Source organism: Ambystoma mexicanum, chromosome 12 (genome assembly GCF_040938575.1).
Source record: "Ambystoma mexicanum isolate Mex_15411 chromosome 12, UKY_AmexF1_1, whole genome shotgun sequence".
Lineage (NCBI taxonomy): Eukaryota > Metazoa > Chordata > Amphibia > Caudata > Ambystomatidae > Ambystoma > Ambystoma mexicanum.
The window spans coordinates 1,086,676,335-1,086,703,812 of NC_090936.1; the positions used below are offsets into that span (position 1 = coordinate 1,086,676,335).

Below are 27,478 nucleotides of genomic sequence, written 5' to 3' on the forward strand. Positions count from 1 at the left end.
TCTGTGATTCTAGAAATGTGCCCAACAGCCCCGCTGAATTTAGAAGTGTGCCCTGTAGCCTCTCTGTGAATTAAGTACGCACGCCCAATGGCCTCCCGTGGAAAGTTGAATATAGAAGTGTACCCAATAACCTCTGTGAATTTAGAAGTCTCTGAAAGGGCATGTAACCCATCATATCTCACCAACACGCTTACTCTCTCCTTACATCACCACTCAAATAGAACACAGAGATACTATGACACCATTCGGTGTAACTGTTCTCATATCAACATTTGCCGCTCACCCCACATCACTCCAAGTAATCACTGCTCGTTACGCACCCCCTAGCGAGGCGTTCTCCTCAGGCCTAACGCAGCCACATCCTATCTGGATAAATCCTGCCAGAACGAACACATACTCCTGACCTCTCAACCACCACACCTACCGCTAGAAAGCAGCTATTACACCGATACCGCACGAGCTGTACACATACCCGGTGCTCACATGCACCTTTTTGACTCTCTCTACTGATATGAACTTCGGTTCCCAAGGGTGTTCAACCTACCAGCGCCTTCAGACCATACCAATAGTATATAAGGCGCTATATAAGTGCAAAATAACATAACTAATGCAGGAATGTTGCTCCAAAAGATCTCCAGAGCATCTCCCAGGGAGTTTGGACCTAGTACATCAAGGAATAAGTGGGAAGTTTCTTGTTCCCAGCCGTCATAATGTCCTTAAATTGGATACCGGAAATGGCCAGAAGGGAAAAGGCAAGGCCCCCGTTGAAATCTAATCAGGAGTGCAAGGACTGTCCATAGGCTTCGGGAAAACCAGAGGATTCTTCCACCTGGCAAGGGATTATTACAACAGGAGAATTGGAGATTCTCTGCCTGCATGACACTTGGCTGTCAGTGGCACCCGTTTATGATGGCTATAGTTCCTATATCAACAAATACATCAGAAAAAGCACAGCAACCACTATCCTAAAATTGTCCCTACAATTGATGGCGGAACGCAGACAAAAGGAGTTTTGGAACCTTCCTTTAGAGGTTGCCAACGGAGCAAACAGGCTGAGATTAAGGAGTCCTTGTTGCCACCTATGAGAGCTTCGGTCCTCAAGAGTGTTCATCCAATCTTTGTCCCAGATTTTCTGCTCGACTTTACCTGGATTAGCCAATAACAGTTCACTACTTGAACCCAGCGAATCCAGTAGAGCTCGACAATTGTTCTTCCATTGAGTCAATATGCTAGGTTCCATTTCACCTGTTAGTTGGGCGAGTATTTCAAAAGGGGGGCTGACGGAACTAATAAACACTTGTGAAACAGCGCCTTCCAGGCAGTTTTCCGATAGAGCTAGGACTGGAGGCTGGGCTTAGTGACCCACCTGAGTTGGCATTGCCATTGGTGCAAAGGAGGTCAACACTAGAGAGCAGAGCTAGAATCAGCGAGCTGCAAGCAGTGACAGTACCAAGACCCGGGTGATGCAAGGGTCCCAGAGGCAGGAGGCACCCTGGAGGTGTACCCGTGACAGCCAGGGCCCAGAGAGCTAAAAGGGCGGTGCCTTGCCTGGGAACCGCCGCCACACGCCCACAGGACAGACAAGGAGAGTGGGCAGAAGAGAGTTTACAAGGGGTAGACCCGGGCAGGGGCCCCCACGCCTGGAGAGCCGGAATCATCACCCTCTGGGAGCAATATAGGATCTAGGTCAATCAAGCACCAGCCTGAGCTCACCGAAGGGTGCCGTGTGTGGTGGCCTTCCTATGGGCTCAACAGCACACCACCGTCGGCAGGGGGGGGGCAGTGGGGCAGCAGTGTTGAGGCCCCATGAATCCACCCACAACAGCACAGAGAAGAGGCTGGAGCCCAGAGGTGAGAGAGTGAGACACAGGACAGGGTCGTGGCCCTGGCCAACCTGGAGAAGCAGAATACCTCAGGAATCCAATCCCTGTAGCGCTACCGGAGACCACCGGCAATGGACCACAAAGGGGCTCAGAGTGGGAAAGGTAACATGCTGGAGGGGGCTGGTGCCCCCTCCCTCACCAGAGACAACCTGAAGGAGGTTGTGCAAGATATCAAGGCCATCCGGACCGACATTGAGGCGTCGATCTGTGACCTGAGGGGTATGCAGGTCGACCTATGTGACATGAAATACAAAGCGCGATTCACGGATTTGGAGACCTGGGAGGAGGTAACCCCGTTCAAGCTCCACGACATCGAAAATTACCAGGTTAATCACCGTAGTGACCACCTTACTCCTTTCCTCCATACTTATGGGACATCTCTCCGTCGTGTGGGACGGGACCGGAGCACTTTGTAAAAAGCATCCAAATTTTTTTTCAAAAATGTGTCCCTCCTCTCTTACCTGCGCGGGGCTCAGCACGCGGCCGCAACCCCGCCCACCTTGGCTCCGCCCTGCGCATCGCCCATCAGTCCACTTCTATCGCAGGGTCAAAGACCCATTAGCAATAACAGAGGAACCTTATTAGAGGGGACGGCGGGCGGGCGTATGGAGGAAAGGGGACTATGGACTAGGAGTAAGGTGGTCACTACGGTGAGTAACCTGGTAATACTCCTACGTCCCGTCCCCTTTCCTCCATACTTATAGGAGATTCCCAAGCACTCCTTACAGGAACTATGGGTGGATGGAAATACCCCTTACTGAAACAGGTTCTTCAGCACAGCCTGGCCGAACTGAGCGTCAACTCTAGAGCTCATATCAAGGCAGTAATGCTTACAGAAAGCAGATGGGGAGACCCAAGTAGCCGCTTTAGCAATGGATTCCCAGGGAACATACTTCTGAAAAGCAACCGCGGCTGCCTTCCCTCGCACCTGGTGTGCATGGATACCTTTAGGAGGTTTCAGCTTTTGGACGGTAAAAGATTCCGTGATACAGGCGGTAATCCATCTGGAAATAGATGCCATAGACGCCGGCCTGCCCTGAGGCTTACCGAAGGTCACAAACAGTTGGGAAGAGCTCCGAAGCTCGGACGTCCTGTCCAGGTACAACCTAAGAGCTCTTCGGTCATCCAGGCAGTGTAGAACCCTTTCCGCCTCCGAGGCAGGGTTCGGAAAAAAGACCGGAAGGGAATTCGGTCACTACCTTTGGTAGGAAAGCTGGGTTCGTCCGAAGGACTACCTTGTCCTTGTGAAAGACCAAGAAAGGGTGCTCCACCGACAATGCCTGGAGCTCACTCACTCTCCCCTCTGACGTAACGGCTACCAGAAAGGACACTTCCCAGGACACGTACTTGAGGTCAACCATAGCCATTGGCTCAAAGGGTTTATGGCACAGCGCCATCAGGACTACATTTAGGTCCCAAGGCGGGTGCGGACTACGAACCGGAGGGTAGATACGTGTCAAGCCAGCAAAATGCCTCTTAACCACTGGGTTACTCAGAGAATAAGAGCATTGGTCTATAGCAAGATAAGCGGAAACCGCTGAAAGGTAAGTTCTGCATGACAGAACGTAAACACCTGACTCTGCTAGGGAGGACACGAAGGACAGCACCTTGTCAATCGTAGCCACCCTTGGATCCAACTGCTTTTCCAAACACCAACAACAGAACCTTAGCCATTTACTCCTGTATTGGGATCTGGTCGAGGGATCCCTGGCTGCCTGGAAAATGCGCATGTTATCCGTAGACAAGTTAAAAAGCTCTAAGACTTGAACTCAGGCACCATGCCGCCAAGCTGAGCGATTGTGAGGAGGGGTGCCACATCTGCTGTTCCCCTTGATGAAGAAGATCTGGGGTTACTGGTAACCTGATCAGCAGACACACCGACAGGTGTTGAAGTTCTGAGAACCAATAACTGGCCAGCCACCACGGGGCCATGAGCAGAAGGGAACAGTTCACAGAGTTCTTCAGCTTCCCAATTGCTCGATGAACTAGAGGCAGAGGCGGGAAGGCGTAAACTCTCATGTTGTGCCATGGAATCTCAAGAGATCCCCCAGAGAGGAGGCTCCCAGCCCCCCCCCCCCTGGAGGCATACTGAGGAAGCTTCTTGTTCACCGCCGTAGCGAAGAGGTCCACCTCCGGTGTGCCCCAACGCAAGAAAATCCATGAGAGGATCTCCGCCTTCAAATCCCACTCGTAGCTGACCACTGTCCACCGGCTGAGGGCGTCCGCTGTGACATTCAGCTGGCCCGGGATGTGCACCGCAAGCAGCCAGACGCCATGAAGCATGGCCCACTCCTATATCTGGATGGACAGATCAACCAAAGGTGCCCACCCCGCAGGCAACAAAAAAGTGTGCGGAAGGGGTATCCGAGCATTCCGGTCATAAACTGACAGATAAGGATGCGCACAAGGCCGAGAAACCCGCCCTACACCCGAGGCCGATGGCGCAGCTGTAGGGCTAGCGTTCAAAATGGCAACCGCGGTTGTGGCGGGAACGGGCGCCATTTTGTCATCACCTGAGGGGAACTGCGGCACGTGAGGAAGGGAGGCAGGGGTCCCCGTCGATGGATCAGGGGTCTTAACTTAAGCCTTAACATAAGGAACCTCGGCAGAGCCGGTACTACGAGGCCTGGAATGTTTCTGCGACAGACCAACCGCCAAATTAGACTTCTCAGAAAGGACCTTGGCGCTGCCGATAAAAGAAGAATTTCCCTTCTTTGCCCCCTCAACAGATATGGTGTCGCCGCAAGAGCAGGAACAGTGAGAAACAACCTTCACCGATAAGGCCTTGCCAGACCCTCAGAAATGTTGGTAGCTTTAGCCTCTGTACGAGGGACCGCAGACCCAGGTCCGGTAACAGCCTTACTCGTGCGGGCCTCGAACATCCGTTCGGTAGCACCAAGCCCCACCAAGGCCTCGGGGCGCACCCCGGCATAAGAGCCAGTCGTTCAAATACAGATACTCTGGAGACGAAGTTAGGCCGCAATCACCGACATCTTCGTGAAGACACGCGGCGCCAAGCTGAGGCCAAAAGGAAGCACTCGAAACTGGAAGTGCTCCTCTCCCAAAGAGAAGCGGAGATATCTCCTTTGTGGGTTCCAAATCAGGATATGCATGTACGCGTCCTGAAGATCCACAACGCTGAGCCAAAACCCATCCGCAAGGAGGAGCGTATCTGGCTAGGTGTGATCATCTTGAATTTTTCTTGGGGTAAGAAAAGATTGAACTGGTAAAGGTCTAGGATGGTGCACAAGCCAGCCTGGTTGGGTTTGGGCACCGTAAACAGCCGGGAGTAGAAGCCCTCCCCTCGCTCCCCAAGGGGAACGGGTTCCACAGCCCTGAGGTGCAGAAGTTTCTGAACCTCGGCCTTGAGGGAGGGTGAGCCCAACAGCTGAAAAGGAGGGTTGAGGGGTGGGGTAGGGGGTAAAGGTAAGCGGAAGCCCGCTCGAGCGACTGACAAGACCCATCTGTCTTCTGTGATGGCCTGCCACGCCTCCCAATGAGACAATGCGCCCTCCCACCGGGGTCTCGTGCGAGCGTGGAAAACCCTCATTTGGCAGGCTTATCGGTGGCGGTGCCACCTGAACTTGATGAGGAGGCTGCGGAGCGGGAGAGAGACCGCGTACGCTGTTGTCTACGGCAGTTATTCCCCACAGGAGTATCCACCCTGTGAGATTTGCGGTCGAGGAAGCCCCTAAAACCAGAGGAAGGTCGACCTTGCGACAACAGACTTTGAGACTTGAAGGGAGCTTTAACCAGAACAGACAATGATTTAGCCATCTGAGTGCTATCTTTGGTTTTGGTGAGCTCTACATCAGTAGAAGAGTGAAAAAGATCCTTACCATGAAATGGAAGGTCCAGAACCTTGTCTTGCACCTCCTTCGAGAACTTAGTGGCATGCAGCCACGCTTGCCGCGAGGTATCAACCCCAAGCATCAGACCCCGAGCCGAGGTGTCTACGTGATGAGCCGCAGCCTCCAGGAGATCCTGGGCCAAGACCCTGGCATCGGAAAGGCCTCCTCCGAAATCCTCCAACTTCTCGACCGGAATGTGCTCCTCAAACTCCGACAGACCTCTCCACATCCGCATGTTAGCTCACGCCAAAATCAATTCTGCATTGGCCTGCCTGAGCTGTAAAGCCGAATTGGCAAAGAGTTTCCTCCCTAGGGAGTCCAGGAGCTTGTCCTCCATTCCCAAGACCTGAGTAGCCGTCGCGGAGGAGGATGCTGCAGGCCTGGATTGCAACGTAGCCGCAGCCACCACTGTGGAGGAGGGAGGCGGACAAGACGACAAGGCCACTTCTTCCGAAGAATGCAGCCTGTACCTCGCGTCAATCTTTTTATTGACAAAAAGTCCAGAGTGTGACTTTTCCCAAACTCTTCGGACCTCGGCCAGAACGTCCTTCTGCAAGAACAGGCCGGTACGCTCCAAAGGAGACAAGGTGAACGCCCCAGAAAGCATGCCCTCCTGCAGAGCAGGTGCCTCGGGCACCGGAACATCTAAGAAACTCATGTCCAGCACCCGGTCATGGAAAGCTCTGATAGAGCGGGGAAGGTCCTCGTTGTCCTGATCGCCTTGAGGGTCATCTGACAGGTCAGGATCGTGCTGAGCCGTGTCAGGCACTGCCTTGTCCACTGGGGACAATGGTGGCACAGGCGGGTGCAGGGGGAGGCACCACGGGCAAGGGAGGTGCCGGCAGGACCACCGGCGGAACGGGTGGAGCCGGAGGCGCGGGTGGACATATCTCCTTGAAAAGCCCTTTGAAATATTCACTCATGGGGTCGGTGCGCATAAGCGCTTGAAATTTACCGAAAAAAGCATCCTCAGGAGATTGTTTCGGAACCTGAGGAGGCCTCATGAGGTGGACAAATCCAGGGACGTAACGGAGAAGGGTGCCACACCGGCCCCTCCACCGACGAATCCACATAAATCAAACGAGCCACCCCCGCAGCCAACAAAACATTGTGCGGAAGAGGCATCCGGGCGTTCCAATCATAAACCGGCCGGTAAGGATGCGCACAAGGGACCTTAGGTTCACCCGAAGGACCGAACCCTACACCAGGGGCCGATGGCATAGTTGTAGGGGTAGTACCTAAAATGGCCGCCGTGGTCGTAGCGGGAACGGCCGCCATTTTGTCCTCATCTGAGGGGAACTGCGGCACGTGAGAAAATGAGGCAGGGGTCCCAGTCGATGGGTCAGGGGTCTTAATTTTAGCCTTAACGCACGGAACCTCGGCAGAGCCGGTACTATGAGGCCTGGAATGTTTCTGCGACATACCAATCGCCAACTGAGCCTTCGAAGGAAGGGCCTCGGCACTGCCGGTAAAAGAAGAAACTTTCTTCTTTGCCCCCTCAACAGATCTGGGGTCACCACAAGAGCGGGAACGGTGCGCTTTCACCGACAGGACCTTGCCCGGCCCCTCAGAACTGTTGGTATCCTTAGCCTCTGTACGTTGGACCTCGGACCTAGGCCCGGTAGAAGCCTTATCGGCACGGGCCTCGAACATCCGTTCGGTAACCTCAGCTCAGCCAAGACCTCGGGGCGCACCCCGGTTTTGTCTTGAGGGAAACCGAAAGAGTGGCCTCAGAGCAAGCTCCGGTACCCCACGACTTAGTAGAACTGGGTCTACAAACAGCCCCCACAGGAGGGGCCTCGGAGCGTACTCCGGTGGACACAGGCCCCTTACGGAGACCCTCTGAGAAAACTCTGGAAGAATTATTAGGCCCGACAGGCACCTCAGGGCGAACCCTGGTAACAGAGCGATCAACGCCCCTCCCGGCTCGAGTGGAACCCGGAAAGGTATCCCCCGGCCGGGGAGCTCTGAAAAGTAAAGAACTTACTGGGCGTTTTTTCTTCTCGTCGATGAACACCTGAAAATGCGAAGGAGGAGTCCGTCCGAACACCACCTCCCACCGCTCCAACCGACGTTGAAGTGCCCGGACCGAAAGGGAGTCACAGTAAAAACAGGAGTCCCAACGGTGTTCCGGACCCAAACACTGTAAACAAAGAGAATGGGGATCCGCCCTCGCGAAGCAACGATGACACGATGAACAGTCTGGAAAATCTAGTTTAAAAGACAGACAGACTAGTAAACGAACGCTAGCGAGAGCCAGAGAGGGAAAAAGGGAAGAAAATCTTCCGAGGATGCAAGTGCGTCCGGTACCGATCATGCAGAGAAAAGGACTGACGGGCGATGCCGGGCCCCGCGCAGGAAAGAGGAGGGACACATTTTTACCAAGTGCTCCGGTCCCGTCCCACAGGACGGAGAGATGTCCCATAAGTATGGAGGAAAGGGGACTGGACATAGGAGTACGGAGAACGCTGGAACAATTGAGTACGGGAGCAGAAAGGGGAGACAGCTGCAGATGTGGGCAGGAAGGTACAAGGACTGAACACCCTCTTCCTCACGGACAGCGGAAAATAAGTCCAACGAGAGAGCCCACAGAGGCAGAGGAGCTGGGGGCAAAGGCCTGAGGTCGATAGTGTTCCAATTTCTCAGGTACAGGGCAAAGATGGAGGTCCTGGAGAAGGCAAAGCGCCTGGGAAGTGTCCAGTTCAAAGGAGATGTGAAGGTCTTCCAAGACCTGTCTATCTAACCCTGTCCCGGCGTCAGCCCTGCCGCCACCTTACTCAGTAGTTAACAGAAAAGGGAACTACATACCACTGGTCATCCCAGTTTGCCCTGGTGTTCGAAAGCGGGGAAATTGACTAATAGGGTCACATGTGGCCAGGAAGCACAACAGGTGTTACATGCGCTGAAGGAGGAGGTCGACAAGACAGATAGCGGGAGGAGACGGGGGACCCCGGCTGAAGCAGGTCGGCAGAATGGCTTTCACACAAAGAGGAGGATGCCGGTGTGGCACAAAGTACAAGCAGCTCAATACGCCTCCACCAGTGAAATGAACAGCAGCTGGATACAAGCAGAATGGTCTTAAGAATGCTCTCATGTTGCCCGAAGGGTTAAGGGCCAGAGTTAAGCAGGGGGGGGATGGCAGGGGTAAGGGACGCGGCAAAGGAGGCACAGATAACCTTGGTCACCCATCAAATGGTCACCCTCTTCGGTGAGAAGTTGAGGTTCTCGGGGGAGGAGGGGGTAGAGCGGGGAGAAGTGGGATGGCGGGGGTTAAGGGTTGTAGAAAAGTTGAGTTTCTCGGCCTGTTTTGCTATAGAGGGGTCGGGGAAAGGGTTAAGTCACAGACATGGTATGCAATGAAGGAGGGGGCCGGGCCGACACACTCAAGGTAGGGTCCTTAAATGTCAAGGGCTTAAACTCACCCGCCAAGCGATCTTTGAAAAGTAGCTCAATAGGGGGCTGGATGTGCGGTTCGCCCAGGAGTCGAGACTTGTGAGTGGGGAGGAAAGGCATATTTCAGGGGCTAAGATCGGGCAAGTGTTCTGGGCATCGGGGAACCGCAGGTATGGCAAAAAGCTGATGTAGAGCTTTGATAGTCTCAGGCACCCTGGAAGGGATACAGGTGAACCTGGCCACAGTCTACTGCCCGAACGTAGGACAGTTACAGATTATGCAGGAAGTGATAGGGGAAATACTCAGATGGACGGTGGCCCTACTACTGTTGGGGCATGGGGGGGGTTCAATATGTGGGCATACTGCCACGTGGACCAGAGGGGGTGGCAGCTGGCCGATAGGTGGAGGGAGCACGGGATGGAGGTATCGGGTAATATTGTTCCAATATATAGTGTTGCCATACATATAGTCGCCGGGAAACTGTATATGTAATATATATGGGGACAATATATAGGGTAAATGGGAGCGGAGTTTCAGGGGTGTCTCCTGCATGTTCCGTATGATAATGTCTCAGCAGAAAAACACTGCCATTCTTGCATGGTGACATTATCACATGGAACCAGGATGGGGGAGGCTTCATTAGCTACATGACGGAGCAGGGTCTGGTTGATGTGTGGAGGGAAGGCCACCCGGCCAATAGGGCTATACATTTTTCTCCTCGGCTCATGGCTCTAGGACACGTACTGACTATTGATTTGTACAACAGCAATACAAGGAGGGTTTCGGGCAGCAAACCTATCCCCATTAGTTGTTCAGACCACAATATGGTAGATATGGATATCTCAATGGTGGGCCTCCGAACGAGGAACTCTATATGGTACTGCAATGACATGTTCCTTAAGGATGCGTTGTTTGCTGGGGAGAGGAGGACAGCAATAGAGGAGTTATTTTGCTTCAATGACAACGGGGAGGTGGACATTGGAACAGTGTGGGAAGTGGCAAAGGCTACATGGAGAGGCCTCCTGATACGGGAGGGAGCAGCCAAGAGAGTGGTGGATAACGGCAGTCGAGTACACGTGGGGCTCGCTACACTCCACCACGGGGGAAGTTCTGCAGGAATTTGCCACATTCTATGAACAATTTTATGGGGAAGAAAGGGCGGTTGAGGAGTGGAACCTTCAGCAATAGATTGGGGGGGGTGCTTCTGCCGGTCTTACAAGAGAACGAGAGAGGACCTAGAGAGGCAGATCACTCAGGAGGAGGTATTTAAGGCGATTAGAGGACTAAAGGTCGGGAAGGCCCCCAGGGACGATGGGTACACAGCAGGGTTTTATAAATTGATTTCGGGCAGCTTAGCACAGCATATGGCAAAACTGTTCAACTACACCCTGGCCACAGGAAAGGGACCTCAGTCCTTCCATAGTGCCTTAATATCGGTCATTCCGAAAGGAGGGCGAGACCCCAAGAGCTGTAAATCATACCGCCCCATATCCCTCCTAAATGTAGATGCCAAGATCTTCACCAGGGTACTCCCCACCAGAATGATGGTGGTGGTGGTGGTGGTGGTGGTGGTGGTGGTGGGGGGGGGGGGGGCATACCAAGGTTAGTGTACTTAGACCAGGTGGGCTTTATCCAGGCAGACAGGGGGGCGATACACTGCAGAAAACGCTGGAGATGGCGGCCAGGAGAGAGGGTAAGCCAGTACTGGTGGCTCTTGATTGGATAGATTGGGTGAGTTCTTTATGGAGTTTTGCACGTATTTGGGTTTGGTGAGAGGATCTTGAACAGACTACGGGCACTGTACTCATCCCCGGTGGCACAGGTAGTGTCCAATGGGAGACTGTCATGGAGCAGCAACCTGAGGAGGGGTACAAGACAGGGTTGCCCGCTTTCGTCACTCTTATTCTCGCTGAAAATGGAGAGGCTCACCGAGGCTGAATGCCCTGAAAATGAACCTCCTGAGACTGCTGTATGTGTTCCAGATGTTGGCCATACAGGCGCCAGAGGACCTCCTGCGCAAAGCCAAGGCCTGGATGGTACGGTTTCAATGGCAAAACCAGAAGCCGAGGGTGGGATACGATACCCTGATATTGCCCAAAGATTGACGAGGGGTGGGGCTGCCAGTCCGGATGTTGTACTATAAAGCTGCCCAGATGAGAGCTATGGTGCCACACCTGTGGGAGGATCCCCGACAAACAATGGGTCTATCTTGAAAACCATCATCTGCGCCCGGCAGCGGATCCCGAGGAGAATTAGGGATCACCCGATCCTGGGGGTTTATTGGAAGTTTTGAGAAAGGGCGTTGGAATGCGGGGAGTCACCATGTGGCCTTCGCTGATGAGTCACATTTGGCACACCCCCACCCCCCGGTGCGGGATGAGATACCAGAGCGATATCAGAAATTGTTTGAGGTCGGGTTAGCTAGAGTTGGTCACCTGTGGGTACATGGACAATGCATAGGGATCCAGGAGCTGGAGACTGGCTTGGGCATTGGAGGGCTGCCCATGCTTCACTACCTCAGGGTGAAAGGGGTCTTCAAAGCAGAGAATTGGAGACACTCAATTCAAAGGGACCTTACGCCAGTAGAAAGGGTGCTTGACGCACAAACTGCAATGAAGAGCCTCATCTCATTACTTTATAGGGCACTGTTGGAGACCTCTGGGAACACGGTCGAGGGACTTCGGCAAAAGTTGGAAAAGGATTTGGGTTTGGAGTTGAATGGTCACCTCTGTCAATTTATATGTGTAGGATGGCATTTAAGAAATCGATAGCCTGCCAATACAAACTTCATTGACTGAAGTTGCTACACTGATGGCAATATGACCCGCTGCGGCTCTCAAAATGTTTTCCATCAGTGAATCCACTGCGCTGGCATGGATGTGGGGATAGAGCAGACTATTGGCACATGGGGTGGAGATGTCCAAAGGTTCAAGTGTATTGGGCTGAGATCTTGGGATGGAACAAAGAGGTTGAGGGGAGGGAACGTGTACTGGAACTCATGCTGATACTGTTTGGTTTGGACAATCAAGTGGGGCAAGGCCCACCCTGTCTCATATGCCACACTTGTTGTTGCTAGCCCACAAGGGCATGCCTGGCAAGGCATTGAAGAGAAGGGAACTTCCGCGCCTAAAGGAATGGTCAGACAGAGCAAAGGATATCTACCTTATGGAAAATATCACAGCAACAATCCATGGCGGTAGCGCTGGGATAGAGGGGGAAATGGCAGAAATTCTGCACGAGATTTGGGAAGGCAAGTTAAGGGAGCAGCTACCTTTGGTGGTCCTGCTCGGTCCTGGCTGAAGTGTTCGAAGGTGGAGGCTGAACACTGTCTTGTTTATAATGTTTATGGGACCTCTCTATGCTGATGTTTTTACTGTGGGCTAGAAACTTCACGTGTAAGATACCAATGGAAGGTTTGCGGGGAGGGGGTGTTACCTGGGAGCGAGGGAGGGAGGAAACAAGAACTGATGTCAGATTTCAGGTATGAAGCAAGCTATGGTGTTAATCACTGTCTGGTGTTTCTGTTCTTGCAAATTCAAAACAATTCAATTTACTAAAAAATTAAAAGGGGGCGGGGGATAACGTTCTGTGGTTCTGCAAAAGAAAAGGGCTCAGGTCCCATCCTGAAGGACTAAATGACCCATAAAGGGGTGGACAGGATGTCGGAATACTGCTTGCTAGTAACATCTAACGTCTGGAGAAATAGGACGCTTAAGCCAAATAGTTATGCTTGGGTGCCACTTGTCTACACAAATTCTGATCCCTCCTGGACCTTCTGGTTTCCCATGAGGAGAACAAGAGACCAATTCCATTGACCCAATTACGTTTGCTAGGTCTGCTTCCGTTTTTCTAGTTCCACCTCCCACATTTTGGTACTGGAGATACTAAACAAATGTCCCATCAACATGCAGGGTAATTTGTTTTTGTTTGAGTTTTCGTATACCTGTTATTAGCCCTAGAACATTGCTGAGTTATAAACCCCCAGTATGTTAACAAGGCCAGGTAGTTTGTAGTGCTGTTACTGAGATGGTTGACAGTCTCCGTTAAGCAACATAAAACATGGTTTCTGTGAACCTGAAATCAAACTGGTCACTAGCCATTTTTCAAAGCTGCACCCAAGATGCACTCAAAAGTCTCCCCCCAAATCAGGTCACTCCAGCGAAAAACCAGAACAAACCAGCAAATCAGGGACTGGACACTTTGTCCAGATAGTATAAAAGAGGTTCCAGTTTCGCAGTAAGAGAAGGCATACATCGTAGAGCGGTAAACCCACAGCAGGTTGAATGCCAGGACCGAAATCTGACAAAATCTGAAGGTTTTTCCTTACTGCTGCTTCTACATTTTCAACATACAGAAAATATGCCATTTATTTAGTTTTACCATCCACCAAATTGTTGCTTCAAACTCTTGTTCTTTAACACTTAGTGTTCTCCTCATGTTGGCTTACCAAAATATGCTTTACTTCCGCTTCAGACTATTCTTCATTATGCTGTTCGTATTCTTTCTAATTTATCTTACTCTTTTCATGTGCAATATCTTGCTAAACCAAATTTGCTTCTGGTTACTTCGAGATTTGAATTTCATTTTTTCTATTTACTGGATTTGAATGTTACAATAATTTAGAATGACTCATCTTTCTGATGTTCTCTCCAAGACAACCAGGTAGGTAACACAGTTCTTCCTTCCAATGGTTTCTTCCTACTCAGCTGACATGTGCCTCTTCAAGTTTCCATTTTTTTTAATTGTTGGTACCCAAGCGTTGGAATCCTCTACCCTTGAAAGAGTTTGTGGTCAATGTTATCACACTTCAAACGACTTTTAAAAGAACACCTTGAGTTGTTATTGTGACAGGACAACATCTGCGAGGATGGTAAAGCCCAATCTTTTTTTTTGTGATAAAATGATATAGATAATTCTGCCTCTGAGCTTTATTAGCCGAGCACACTCCCAATCTCATAATGCGCCATGACAAAAAGCATAGTGCAACCTCTGCTATAATGGCTACTGACATTCTCCATCAGCTGTCCTGCAGTGACAACAGGACAGGCCACAAGTGCATTCCTGAACACAGCTGCTGGAACCCAAAGTTCCACAAGCAGAGATGGCTTTTTAACAGCAAGCATCTCTGGTTAAAAAATGTGACCTCCCAGGCGTGTAGTGGAAGTTGGTAAAAACACAATATAAGCCATGTGTGCCTTTGACATAGTTGCTACTGGGATTACACAATTCTACAGCCACAAGCAATGTGATGTAATATTGTCAGTTTGGTGGACAGTGACTCGTTCGTGAGAGGGCTGGATATGAATCCTGCTATCTGGGCCACTGTACCTAAAACAACAATGTAGATCCCACCCAGGAAGCCCTCTCTTTGATTTTCCCCCCTCCCCCTCAGAGAAGATTCATTCTCCAGGCAAAGAAAACAATCCCTGGGGTGGGGGGTTCAGCTGGGAACCAGTGCTTCAAAGATCGTCCTGACATTACAATGGCCACCTCTCACCAGGGTGCAGATTACTGGAGTCTACTGTGGATCAAGGCCCATCTGCTACCTGAACACTGAAACTAGGATACTTCTCACTTGAGGTGAAGGATCCCTTTAGGTGCTCTCTATGACCCTTCCTGGGAGGAAGTGCAGAACACAGGACTCATCCTACCCCTGGGGGCTCTTGACTGGGTGTCACAGCAACTTAAAAGCCCAGAAGCGGCCCACAATGCTGTCTCACCTAAAGATGCTTTTTGAACTAGCTCAACTCCCTTTCAGCTGCTACAGGACCTGCGATACTGTCCATGGCACTCTTAGCACTTCAATATGTTTACCTGCTATTGTCTAGAGCCATCTAGACACCGACTTGGCCCATTGAAACAAATTGTCCTGATGCATCTCGATCACCGACTCGATGCAGAGGAAGCATGAACGAGACTCAAGCGCCAAATCAACTCGTCTCAAACACCAACTAGATCCACTGGAATCTCATGCTTCTAATTGTTTTGACACCCACTCACCATTGGGAAGCACGACTCAACAGTCTTGACTGTGGCTCCACTGCAGTAAAGCGCCCAGAAGCATGGTTCGACACTATGGATCCCCAAAGACAAAATATTAAAAAGGTATTTGAAGTGGTTCTGTCCCGCCAGGCCCACCTTTAAAGGCCCTATTGACTTCCAAGTCCCCTCTCGCGTACCTTTTTAAAATACATCTTTAATAACTTTTGGGTTTGTAGATCGAGATTATTCCAGTAGCAATTGTCAGTGCCCCTTAATTCAAAACTATTTTTTCACCAATGTTCTATAAAAAATAAGACCTTTAATTACAGAACCAAAGGATGGACATTTGATTTTGATGGTCCACAGTACTATTGCTACGTGGCTTGCTTCTGTACCAGCCCACACCCTTCCTGAAGAGTAGAGCCTTCCCCTCTGCCCCGTTACCAAAAGAGGTGAAGAAGGAATAGCAGTCAGGCTAAACCAGTCTCCCCTTTTTGATTGGTATCACTGCTGGTTTAGTAATAGTGTGGGATTGAGTAGGGGTTGTATTCCCTACTCGTCCCTGTACTCGTACAGTGCAGTAGTCAGTTTGACAGTTATCTCTATTGTTGCTGAAAATTTGCTACTGTTCTTTATTCACAAATACTGTACAGTTACATTTTGCTCAGTGCCTCTGCTAAATTAAGTGTGTTAAATACATTAACTAGCGGTCTTTCAGCACAAGTGCGAGTGGTTAGTCCCGTGGAGGAAAGTGAGAGCACCCAAAGTTCATCAAATGGCAGCGGTAGGAGTGCTCTCTCTTCGGGGAACAGGACCTGAGCTTCCTTCTCCACCCTATTTCCATGTGTAAAGTGGCAATAGTAGCATTATTGGGACTGCTACATCAATGGATCCCTGGAGGAGGCCCTGCATCACAATGCAGTTCCTGATGAAGGTGAAAATGCCTCAGGAAGAGAGGTCTTGCAAACAGAGCAGCTCCTGCTGCAAAGGTAAATTCGGAAAAAGTGTCAGCATGTCAAGCGCGAGCAATGGGAGAGCTTACTCATTGGGTAGCAAGATTGCCTCTCCAACCCTGTGCAGTGCAGTCCACCATAATCTATAAAGAGGCAGTAGCGGCATTACGGGTCTGCCACATCAACATTCTCTGGAGCCGGCACAGGGTCACAGAGCGATACCCAGTGAAGGTGAACAGGCCTTAGACAGAGCGGACTTGCCTGGAAGGTGAATTTGAAGCAAGATAAAGTATATCTTAAAGAAGGACAGCAGAGCGATCACAGACATATATAGAATACATCTGTGACGGAAGGCTCACCTACTCCTGGGTGGATGTCGTGCAGGGCTTCCATGACATGACAGCCATCACAACCCTCGTGAACAAAATTGACAAGGTGGAGTATTCTGAAACTGTCATGGAGTCACGATTGCAAGCGATGAAGAGCCATATTAAGTGGATGAAAATGGGCCTTTGCACTGAATGTGGACGCACGCATTATTAAGCTAAATGTCAGACTCTGATGAAGCTGTGTGATATGTTCGAGAATAAGGACAGAAAAGGGGATGCAATGCTCCCTTCTTCACCTGAACTCCATCAGTGAGTATTGTGCTCAGGACCCTCCTGGGCCTCTAAATTGACCATATTTGCTTAGAATTTTCTCCAAAGCCTGCACTCATACCTCATAGCTGCATTCAACCCTCTCCCACTTCCAAAGAGTAAAGCCCACTTCCCTGCCCTCCCACTTTCCCTTATTGGCCACATTGGTGCCTTTATACCAACTTCCCAGGCCAGCCCTCTGCCCGGCAGCCCCAGCGGCTAAGGGCGGCTCCTACAGAGGCAGCCCCAGATTGTGTCTGCATGTGTCAGTAGGGGAAGCCAGTGGCCAGCCGTCAACCAGCAGCAACTAGTAAGGCAAGTGTGGTTAAGGTGGGGGTAGAGCAATTACTCTACCCGGGAAGCCCTACAACTCTACAAATTATCCAGTCACTTTAAATGGTACCCTACATCACCATTCATTGAGCAACTCAGACTGATAATACTGTGCATTCTGCCAGTGTCTAACACTTTTAGAAATTGTTCCGATTAGCCTGTCTCGCATCTAAATTGTGCACCAAGATTCAGCCATCTTATATTCTGCCAATCACTGAGAAATCATTATGCTAGCCGGTTTCACATCCAGATAGTCAACCTTAGATATTACTGTATTGTATTCTCCCATTCCCAAACAACGAGAATTATTCGGGTTCAGCCTGCTTCATATACTCGGTTTCTGATGTGCCGCCTTAGTACTGTAATTTACTTGCTTAAGTTCTAGGCACTGCTTCTTCGTCTAGACCTCCATCCTACCCCAAACTCTTTAGCCCTCTCTCACTGCCATGGTGTCCAGTTCCTAGTCACAGGTTGTACATCCAGGGCCCCACATCTACCATCACTAGTTCTTCAATCCCCAGCTACCCAACACCGGATGGAGACTCCAGCCCACAAGAATACCCCTCTCCCAACTGTCCTAATCCCCAGCCTTCCCAATTCCCTCCCCCCTCCTCACTCATCCTTCACAGCACATGGCCCGCGCTCTGGCACCCACCTTCATGACCCCCTCCTCTATTCCCCCACCTGCACAACCCTAGACACCTCCCCTTCCACCTCATTACGTCACACGCCCACTCTCCTACTACCACCACCCTGCATCCAACTCTAAAAACAGAGGTGCACTCTGCCGTGCGAATCACCTCCCACCTCAGAAGCCTATTACCCTACTCCCCTAACTAATTATCTTCCACCCTTCCTGTGACTCCTATTGAAAACTCTGATACCCCTCACCACAACACCACGCCCCCTATCGAACTCCCAAGCCAGGGAAGCCCTCTGGTGCTTCAAACAGCGTGAAGTCACCTCTTCCTCCTCTCCTTCCTTGCACCTTCCAAGGAACATCCCTCCCTCCCTTCCGTTGCCCCTTGCCCCCTAGTCCCTCCCCCTAGTCCCTCCCCCTTAACCTATCTGAGAACTCTCCTCCCTCGCACCCACCTCCTTCCCCCCCCTTAACCGCTTCTCGACCCCCGCCAACATGCCACCCCCTCATATCCCTTCCCCTCACTGAAAGCAGCATGTCTCGCTCTCGCAAGAACGGTAGCTTCATCTCCCTCCTCCTCTGGCCCCCCCTACCCTCTCTCACACCCCTACAGCACAAAAGCACAAGAAATACAGAAAACAAGACTGGTCCTCTCCCTCGACTCTACTCCTCACCACTTCTACCTCATTTCATCCTCGCGATCTCTCCCACCCCTACCCCCTTGCACTCCCCCCTGACCTCCCCTCTGACCGCCCCTGTAGCCACCCCCTCTCTTGACTTCTCACCCTGCACACCAGAACCCAAACTCCTGGTTCATACAAGAACTCTTGGATGCCCGAACCATTAAAAGAGCAGCACTAACCACATGGCAAACAAACCCTTCCTCTACCACAAAGGAGATCTACCTTACAGTAGCTAAACAGTACAAGCAGGCCATCTTTAGAGCCAAAGCCGCCACTTACAACTCCAGAATTGAGAAGGCTAACTCCCAATCCAAAGAGTAATTTGCCATCTATAATGAGCTGACTATCTCCCCAATCTCCACACAAACTACAGAAAAAAACAAAACCTGGTCTAACAACATTCAAAACGCCATGTTAAACAAAATAAAAACACTCCAGAATAAAATTAAGACTCAATTTGACAAACTGCCCAAAGCCAATCCACACACACCTAAGCCCTCGGCCACCATGCCAGTCGCAGACTCTCCACATGACCAAACTAACCCACACCCTTTGCACTCAGGGAAGTTACCATCCCGGAAGTCCTATTGATCATGAAGCGCACCAAACCATCGCTATGTAAAGGGGACACATGCCCAGCCAGCCTAGTCAAAGAATGTGCAAAAGCCCTGGCCCCATTTGTCACTAGCTTCACCAATGCCTCCTTCGCCAACAGCACCGTCCCGCTCGCCCTTAAGGAAGCTTGGGTTCAGCCATTCTTAAAGAAACCCACCCTCGACCCTGACTCCCCTAACGACTACTGCCCAATTACCACTGTGCTATTCCTGCTGAAAATTCTGGACAAGGCTCCCTACTTACAAATTCAATCTTACCTGTAAACACACAACATCCTAGGCAAGAGAATCTGGCTTCCGCCCTCGTCACGGCACGGCACAGAATCAGCCCTACTGGACCTCAAGAACCAATTACTTGAAGCCATGGACAAAGGCAAATCCTCAGTCCTCCTACTCTTGGATCCCTTGCAGTCCTTTGATTTGGTGGACCACAAGATCCTGTGTAAACAGCTCACTGACACGCTTCACTCCTCCCAAGAAGCTACCGTCTGGATCACCTCCTTCCTGGAGGGCCGAGCTGTGAGGGTCTTCTCTGACCAGGCCTCGGCCTCCCCTTCCCCCATTAAGTGCGGAGTGCCACAAGGATCATGTACCTCCCCTACTCTCTACAATATTTTCACCCTTCCCCTGTTCAGCGACCTAGAAGAATTTGGCATAGCGTTTACTACTATGCAGACGACACACAAACTCTTCTCCCCCTAACAGGGAACTACGAACAGGACCTCAACACCCTCCAGAAGGCATATGCACACATCCAGGCCTGGATGGGAGCCAATGGCCTCTGTCTAAATGGAGAAAAAACAGAAATTCTACCGGTAGGCCCAAAAGAATCCCTAAAAAAAAAACGAGACATCAAATACAATTCCTTCAGTATTGAGAACACTTATCACAGCCTCTACTACAGTGAAAACCCTTGGTGTATATCTGGACTCCACCTTATCAATGGACAGGCAAGTCAGCGCCATCTCATCTTCAGCTGCACTTGCAACAAAAAATCATAAACACAGACAAACCTCACCTGTCATCAAAAAACTGTCTTAACATCGCTAGAGCCACAATTGGCGTAAAACTTCTGTAACATCCTACTCCTAGGCGCTTCAGCAAATAACATTAACAGATTGCAAATTGCACAAAACAGCGCCTTGAGAGCCACCCTCAGCATCCCCAGGAGAGAGCACATCTCCCAGGCGAGAAAAGAGGACCACTGGCTCCCTATCAAAGAATGCATAACATTCAAGGCTCTCACGATCACACAAATATGCCTCGCCCAGACAGCCCCAGCATACTTAGCAGAAAGAATGCACCAGGCTCCGGCCTACAGACCAAAATGTGACCAATACCCTCACCTACTCTCAGTACCAGCATTCAACAGAGCCAAAGCGGGCGGCACCAGCTTTGAAGTACTAGCCCCAAAAGCCTGGAACACGCTTCCACTCAGCTTAAGAAACGAAGAATCCCACAGTTTTCAGAAAGGTGCTAAAAACTAAGCTATTTAACTAGACCACCCCCAAAATGTACAGTATCCTACACTGTTCCTCTGTAACCATGGAACACCAACTGTCATTAACATTAACATGCATTACTGCCTACGTATTATCCTTGCTATTTTGTATCATTGCTTCTGTCTTATCTGCCATCTTGTATTAAGTGAATATTCTGTAACAGCGCCTCGTTGCTGCTGGGCGCTTTATAAATTCAAATAAATAAACCCGACTCATTCCAGACTCACTCCAATTCCTAGCCTTCTGACCCCCCTCACACCCTCTGACCATGTCTCCACTCGTCCGTCCCCACACGACTCTACACAGCCCTCGCATATCCTCCTCCGCCTGCCTAATCTTCCCAACCTCCGACATAACCCCATCTCCCGTCACTCAAAATCCACTATAACCCTGCTCCCTCCCTAACCCACCTCACCCAGTCTCAGCTACCTAGAATGTTCCCCTCCCACCCTCTTGCCCTCCAATCTCCCAAGCTCCTCATGCTCCCACTCTGATGTCCTCCACTAAGGCCACATCCCCTCACAAAGTCAAATGCATCCTTTTCAATGCCCGCTCCCTAGCAAGAAACAGACACAGCATCTTCAACCTCCTGTCCTCGGACAAGCACAACCTCGTCTTCATCACCGAAACCTGGTTCTCTGACGACTTTGCACCTGTTGCACATGAAGCCTCCCCCCCCCCCCCCAGCTTGGATGCGCAACAGGGTCAAGTTAACGCACAAGTCTTGACCATATAATCCTACACCATGGACCTTGCTCGCCATATCAATTATGGTTTGTCAGATACAATTCACAGCGAGCGGTTATCTTTTAAAGAATTCCTTGATCTTGAGAATTCATTTACCGACTGGTTCTTTATATATAATTCAAAATTTAGTACCTTGGGGTATTGCTCTGTTGGGAATCAGCAATTGTAAAATGCACATTTATTAGATTCAACATATCGGGCTTATCAGCATCAGCCAATTCGATACGTTACTCCCCCAAGATGGCGGCGCCTTTTTGCTGTGTTCGTTCCTTGTAGTGCACACACACTAGTCAGTGGTTTCTTATATACGCGAGACGCTCGCGTTCAGCGCTGAGAATTCAGTGCGGCTATAGCCAAACACCACGGTAAGCACATTGTCACACGGTCCCTTGGATCACTGCTCGCCCGCAGCTTTATTCTAGAGCTAGATGAAGTCAAGATATGGCAATGTGAGGTTGATGGTTGTTTCTGTTTTTATTTCTCCCTTCTTTCTCTATGGGATGATAACTGAGCACTACCACTAATGTGATCGCCACCGCAATTTGGTATCTTTCATGATTTGAACTGTCAACATTCACAATTTACGTAGTTTAATCGCAACCACAAAACAAGAGAGGTACGAATATAAATTATCATTTCATTATACATCAGTCGATTTGAGAATGAGCTTCTTCATCATTTATTGATAATGTCTACTAAGTATTAATAGTTGCTAGTTTTTATCCTTTGTTTTCGCATTTAGTATTACGCATACCCGACAGGGTTCCAGCAGGTTGCCATACCCGACTGGTACAATTTGTGATCTGACAAGATCTCTTCATTATCAAGGTATTTCCTGCTAATTTATTACATACACCCTAGCTTTGGAGTACATTTACTCTTTTGCGCAATATACATACATATTTTAACAAAAGCAAGCTTATTAACATGTTGTTTTGTTTCTCTTTTCTCATTTGTTTTTGTCACACTGTGATTATCATTTGTAATGATATCTGTGTTGGATATATTTTGTGGATTTCATCTATGCAATTTGGTTTGATATATATTGATGACTGATGAAAATGTTCCTTTTTCATTTTGGGAATATGACCACAATCCTGTTTCTATGAATCGGTTGTTATGGATAGGCGTGGTATTGCTTATTTGTTTCCCTCCCCCGACCCCCCCCCCCTTGGATGGCTGTTGCTATGGTTGTTAAATTGTACATAATTTTGATGCACATCTGAATTGATGTTTTGTTTTATCAGCCTCAGATGAAGAGCACGTCTATGCTCGAAACACGTGTCAGGCTGAATCAATTGTACAATAAAGACTTTTTGCAACTGAAGCCTAAAAGAATTTAACAATTGGCGCTGAGTGATTGGAACTCTTTCATTCCCCCCCAGCTACTCACTCATCCCCCACAATAGACCCTCCAGAGGAGATGAGTGGCAGTCCTCTTCAATTCTAATTTCTCCGTCTCACTCGTCAAATCTCGGACATGCATTCCCTCATGTGAATCCCTTCTAGTTAAAATCTCGCTACCTCAGATTTTCTCCCACAGCTTCCTACTCATCTACAGACCCCCTAGTTACAACATACATGTCACCAACAATCTCTGATTCTCTAGCCACCGTAACTCACCCCTCTCACACTCCTTGGACACTTCAATATTTGGTTGGACATCCCCACCAACCCCATGACCCATCCACTGGTCGACAATCTTGATGCGCTCAACCTCTCTCTTCATACGACTGGTCCAACCCCATTAAGGGGGCACACAACGCAATTTTCAGCTCCCATGACCTGATATATTCCACCCCAAACCACTCATCTGGAATGACCACTTCGTCATCCCCTTCTCCATCATCACCCCTGCCCCAACAGACCCCCTGGCCTTCCCGCAAGTCCTCAGATGCTGGAACAAAGTGAAGATCCTTCCTTACCATTCCGAAGCCCTACTTCTTAGATTCTCCCTACAACCCCCCACCCCCACCCTCAGATAGAGCCTTAACCATCGACTCTTTCTACTCTTGGTTCAATGACTCACTAATTCCTCTCACCCCCTCGTGCCCCGCTTCTTCACGCAATGGACCATTCAAATGGTTCACATCCCACCTGAGGAACGCCAAAAAACCAAATAACTGTTTATTTTAATTAGTGCATTTTAGGTAGCCGCCTATTTTAGCAATAAACTGTGTTTTTAATTGATTTTAAGTCGTGCTCTTAGTGGGGGATACAGAACTGTTTTTAAATTGGTATCTTGCTTGTAAGGACCCGCTAAATTCAACTCTAGCTGTGAAACAAGCATTTTTAATAGCTACGTTCCGTCTTTTTCGGCAATTGATTGTTGCTAGGCAGATTTGCCTGCAACAAACGACAACTCCCCGAGTTTCTGTAGTTCTCTGGCCCATTTATTGACACGTCAGGTGCGTAAGCGCCGGCGTGTAGGGGCCGGTTAACTCCAGGTGTGCTCTGCCACCCCCTTTTCATCTAAATTAAGGTTATTCTTCTTCTAGATCACGTTGGGTGTTAGTTCCTAGCAACCATGGCACACATTGATAACAGTATAGACAACGCACAGACGCAGAAGTCAGCGACACAAATGGATAGGGTCATACAGACCGCTGGTAACAGCCAGTTTATTGAGGAGGCGATGGCGAGGCCTATTGTACCTCATATAAACTTAAAAGTGGGCTTGTTAAACAACCGCTCGTTGGTCAAACATGCACAAAATATAAATGATGTAATCCTGGAACAAGACATTGATTTATGTTGTGTGACCGAAACCTGGCTTAAGGATCCCATAGGTCCTACCTGTGAAACAGCTGTCCCACCGGGTTACATTATTTACAATGTCAACAGAGAGGGAACTCAGGGAGAGGGGTGGCTATCATAGCCAAGGAAATGTTAAATATGTTTAAAGCCACTTTCAACTGCAATGGGTGTGAAATCATCCAGATGAAACAGATATTTACCCCCAATAGCTGCTTCAATCTAATAGTAGTATACAGGCCCCCCCATCACTGAGTACTGATTTCTCAAACAAACTTTGCTCACAATTAGTTAACCTGAGATCTACCAACGTATCTACTCTGGTAGTAGGTGACTAACTATTGGCGTGGGAATGAAAAAGACAAGGAAGCCATCTCCCTGAAGAAAGCATTAAACAACTTAGACTTTAAGGTAATAAATGAGGTGCCCACCACACCACAAGGGAATCAATTAGACTGGGTTATAGCCAACAATCTTAAATATCAGAATTGTATAACAGAACCTTGTATATGGAGCGATCATTATCTAGTTACCCTGGACATTGAACTCCAGGCACCCCAGATCAAATACACATTAAGGTCACTAGTAGACATTTTAAAAACTTGACAATAGATCACATCCAGCCACGCTCAGATACAATACTTGCCTCCTTTCAGGAGCATGATAGTTGTGAGGTAATTCTTAAGAAATACACCACACACATACAAAATCAGGTTAGCTAGACAAATTAGCAATCATATGAAATGGTACAATACGGAAATAGATACTATTAAAATTGAAAAAAGAGCCCTTGAGAGGAAGTGGACCTTAGATAAGACTATGGAAAATAAAGAGATGGAAAATAGCTAACAAGAAGTATAAAGATAAGATCAGATTAGCCAAGGCCAACTTCTTCAATGCGGAAATTGAAGCAGCTGATAATAAGACCAGTAAACTTTTTGAAATACTCAAGAGCGTAGAGAAACCGCATAATCTTGCCCCGCCTCTATCACCTTCGAAAGAAGATTGCGATATTGTGCAAAATGCGTTCCCCGCAAAAATAGCCAAGGCCAGGAAAAACATAATCAATGCCAGGAATAAACTGAAACAGGACATTTGTACTAAGGAGATCAATAATATGGGACAGGAGACCTTTACATTCACCTCCATAACTAAAACAGAGTTATTGGAAGTGCTTGGCCATATGAAGCCCACATCCTGTGCGGAAAATGTATTACTACCAAACATTATTCTTCAAAATAAAGAGCAATTTGCTCCTATTCTGTTAAGAATTATCAACGCCTCCTTTAAAGAGGGTATAGTCCCGAGGAAATTAAGGTGCTCACCATTACACCCCTAGTGAAGAAAGTTGGTTTGGACCCTAAGGACCCAGGGAACCTTCGGCCGGACACCAACTTCATACTTAAAACTTTAGATGAAATAGCCACCCAGCAGTTACAGGACTATGTGGAAACCCATGCATCCCTACACCACCAACAGTCTGGTTTTAGAGCTTCACACAGCACAGAAACAGCCATGTTGGATCGTCAGAACCATATGCTAGGTCTTATGGACAAGGGTAAAATGGGGATTCTGATGTTGCTGGATCTCAGCGCGGCTTTTGACCTGGTAGATCATGAACTGCTGGTCAAAGAGCGCTACAGATAATGTGGGCTGCTCAGACATGGCACTGAAGTGGTTAATTTCCTTTCTCACAGATCGCCAAGCTAGAGTTCATTGGGGAGACAATTTTTTGGATCCTATCCGAATACTATTCGGTGTGCCCCAGGGTGCCAGTCTTTCGCCCATGCTCTTTAATTTCTATATGCGTGCACTGTGTGACATTCTGGTAGAAACTGGAGTTTTTTTTTTTTTTTTTACCAACTACGCATACGACACACAGCTTATAATAGGGCTTGAGGGATCACATAGTATAGACAGTGTAAAGATCGGACAAATATATAGTAAAATCAATGACTGGATGCAATCTAACTGGATGTGCCTCAATGACTCTAAGACAGAACTCATGCTGTTTGGGTCCAAGTGCCTTCTGCATAAACTGGGGTTTGGGGGGAGGTCAGTACAAATCATTTCAGATCAAGGAGGCTACAATCACAGTATCCAACCAGGTTAAAACCCTGGGTATGTTAATCCAGAAGCACAGGCCAATCTCTTGTGAAAGAATACAGCCTACTACCTGAGGCTTATGAGGGCCATTAGGCCCTTCCTAAGCGAAAACAATATGTCCACCATCGCTAGGGCTGTTGTGTTATCCAGGCTTGACTATGGTAATGCACTTCTTATAGGCGCCCTCGCCAAAGATCTGCATACCTGTCAAGTCATTCAGAATGATGTAAGGCTAGTAAAACGTCTCACGAGAAGAGAGCATACCCTGATGGCCAGAAGATCGCTCCATTGGCTCAGAGGAGAGGATTAAGTTTAAATCCTTAACTCTGGTGCACAAATACCTCTTCGGAAAAGCTCCTAATTACCTGAAGAGGTGTCTTGTACTAAATACACCGAAGAGACAGTTGCGCTCAGCAGGAAAAAACCTGCTAGTAATACACAAATACAAACTCAAATCAGCCATGGGCAGATCCTTTGTAGTACAGGCAGCTCAGTTATGGAATTCTCTTCCTTGGGCTTTGAGAGTACAAGAGAATCATCTGCAATTTCAAAAAAACTCCTGAAGACATACCTCTTCAAGTTATCTCTACCTTCTAGCTTCAGTTCTCCCGGGTTGTTTAGGGAAGTCCCCTAGATAGTTTATGTCTGTATTGTTAATGCGCCCTGATGCCTGCGGGCTACCGGCGCTATAGAAGCATACATTACATTGCAAATGGTGAGCATCTAAAAGCGATCTCAGCAGATCCATGTTCGCCTTGCACCATCGTAACTACAAAGCTGAAATCTGAAAGGCCAAAAAAGCCTATTACAACAAACGAATTCTCAACTGCGGTAATCGCAGCAAAGAACTCCAAAGAATCTCATCAGAATTCGTCAAACCCACTTGCACCTCTACCCAATCCACCCCTTCTCAATCACTCTGCTACTCCCTCTCCCTACAATTCTACACCACCGCTCATGACAGGACAACCTCCCCTAACAACAAACTGTCCCTCCTCTCCCCCTCCCACAAATGACCAATCCAACATCTCCCCCTCACCCAATCGCCCCGACCCCCAATTCCCACACCTTTGACTCCTTCAAACCCTTCTCCAGAGACTAGTCTATGGACCTATTATCTGCCAGCAAACCGTCTGTGCCCCTCCCCCCTCGACCCCAGCCCCGAAGCGGTCCTAAAATAAATATTCTCATCTACCTGTGCAGGAGAACATGCAAGAGCCATACTAAATGACTCTCTCACCTTTGGCATCTTCCCCGATGCCTTCAAAATTGCGCATGTCACGCCTCTTCTTAAAAAGAGATCTCTCTACTCCCTTGACCCCAAAAACTACAAACCCATGTCGAATACCAGATTCCTTGCAAAACGAATCGACCCAACAGCATACTCCCAGTTCAACGC

The 27,478-nt window shown here is 49.0% G+C and overlaps 1 protein-coding gene across 3 annotated transcripts in view; it reads right to left on the reverse strand.

Annotated features, from left to right (window-relative positions):
• Positions 1-27,478, reverse strand: part of MKLN1 (muskelin 1) — a 1,341,339-nt gene that overhangs the window by 1,236,511 nt on the left and 77,350 nt on the right. The gene's annotated exons all lie outside the window — the stretch shown is intronic.